The sequence below is a fragment of the Phaethon lepturus genome, unplaced genomic scaffold, assembly GCF_000687285.1.
Source record: "Phaethon lepturus isolate BGI_N335 unplaced genomic scaffold, ASM68728v1 scaffold12224, whole genome shotgun sequence".
Classification (NCBI taxonomy): domain Eukaryota; kingdom Metazoa; phylum Chordata; class Aves; order Phaethontiformes; family Phaethontidae; genus Phaethon; species Phaethon lepturus.
Genome location: NW_010536119.1, coordinates 23,408 through 25,728, shown reverse-complemented (window position 1 = coordinate 25,728; position 2,321 = coordinate 23,408).

Here is a 2,321-nt window from a genome sequence, read left to right as displayed (position 1 = left end):
TGTTGCTTATCAGCATATTGAATACTGTATTGCCAGCAGTAGTGACGCAGGTAAATGAAGTCTGTGAAACTTCATTGTTATAAACCAGCTGCAAATCTGGCCCAGAGGAGATATGGATTCTATTCAAGGAGTCTGTGATGCAAATTTATGCAGATGACTGTCATTAGTCTAATGCATGTTTGCTTGAAACAGCGAACTAAGGAAGAGACAGCTACTCTGCCATAGAAATTGCAGATTTGTGCCCAAACTGCCACCTTAGGAAAAGTATTAGAGCACAAAAGAGACTTGCCTCTTAATTGTTTTGATAGATTGCAGGAAAGTTGTAGTGCAGAAGCTTTTTCATCACCAGTCACCAGCCTCTTGGCTCCTCTTTCTTGGCATTTATTAACAAATATTTCTGCCCACGAGTCCCCAGAAGCGAGCGCTCCGGCCAGGCGGGCACAGGCACAAGCGGCAGCGGTGCACAGAAGTAGGAGTAGGCAGAGTTCATTTCACACAGCCCTAATCTGAAGGCCCTATTGATAGGCTCAGGGTAAGATCCCTGTCTGCACCTTGTGTCTAACACTCTCTAATGGTCTGAGTTAAAAAACTTTATAGTAGCAGGAGTTTCCAGGGATGTATTTTGTCTAGGTAAGCCAGAACACCTGGAAAGGCCTGTGGAAGCACACAACTGATAGCACTGCTCTGTACTGCATATGCCTCTTTTTACACTGACCTCATTTTTGTGGCCACTGTGGCCTGCTAAAGATCTCTCCCAGCTCTCTGGGGTTACTATCACATTTTGGGTGACAGTGACAGAAGGCCTGCTGGTCTCTATGCAACCAAGGCAGAGGATAGAGTAGAACAGGAGTTTAAAATAACCTGCTTTCTGCTGCAAGTACAGGCAGGTTAGCAGCAGCAGAGGGTTGTGGGGGGAAAATGAGGACTTCAGACATCTACTGGTGACTTTTATTATACATAGTGGTGGTGGGATGCAGCGATAAAATCCAAGGCCCAAAGATATTTGTGCTGCATGCAAAAAACCCTTTACACACTTTTACAAAAATCCTCCTGTCAGGGCTGCCTTAAAGGGGCTACAACTATCTGCCAGATCAGTTATCAGAGAAATAGGAAAGGTTTGGGGTCAAATTAATTCCTGGTGTAAATCCCCTGGTTGCTTCATACTTACTGCAAAGTAGACCTTGAGCCTTTTTGTGGCGGGGGGGAAAAAAAAGGAAAACTGCTGAGCTCCCAAATGTAGCATATTTCTCGTCAGTTCTAATGTGCTGAAAGGATGGGATTTTCTGTGAACTTTTCCCAAACGGTCTTGCATTTTTTTCTCTCTTTGAGAGGGGGAGGAGTTGTGCCTAAAAAAACAAACCCAACCTGTCGTTCTCAGCTTTGCCAACCTGTCAGTCCAGCCATGCAAGAGAGAGGGAGAGAGACAGAGAAAAAGAAAGGAGGGAGTGAAGGAGAGATTCTTTCAGATCTCAGCAGACACTAAGGTAAAGCCCATTTCTCATTTCTTTGATTATGCTTGTCTCTGTGTATGTACATGTAAACAGAAATTCTGTTACCTTAGAGAGTTTTAAACTAACTAAACAACCTGTATGGGAATAAACTGTTTATCTTGTTCACTTGGAAGTGTGTTTTGCATTGTAACCTGGCAGCTTGTTAGTTGTTGTTTGGAAACACAGTTTCTCTCTCTGAAATTTAGGAGGAGAGTTTGTGTTCATTTGAATATTAAAAGGAGGCAGAGCTTTAGTGCTTGTATGAATACATGTTTGGGAAGGATATTAAGCTGTGTAATTTCAGGGCTGAAGCCAGCCTCTAATTACTGAAGATCAGGATAAGAACTTGTTAGAGGAGGGAAACTCTTCCAAAGCTGCCTATTGCAAGGCTCTTACACCTTCTCCTGGAGCATTTGGTATTAGCCACTGGTGGAGACAGGATATGAGACTAGACAGACTGTGGGTCTGATCCAGTTTGCCAGTTTCTACATTCCTCCATTCCTGTCTGTCCATTTCTGGTGGGGTTTATCCAACTTGTCATTACCAGAGGAGGAAGAAAGCTAAGGTGCAGCAAAACTGCCCGCATGAATTCTTGAGTTAGGAGGGCAGACCAGCAGAGGCACTTTCAGCTCATACCAGAGGAAATTGAAGGTTACAGACTGTGAGAAATGTTGGCTGAAATGAGTGTGAGTCAGAAGAACCATTCTGCCCCAGAGCTTGCCTTATGAGTCTGGTCTGGGCAACCAGTTTGTTGGAAGAATGATAGTAGAGGGGGCCTAGTAGTGAAGGCCTGAAACACGAGAATGGACACTGTTTTGTTAGATCTGAGTG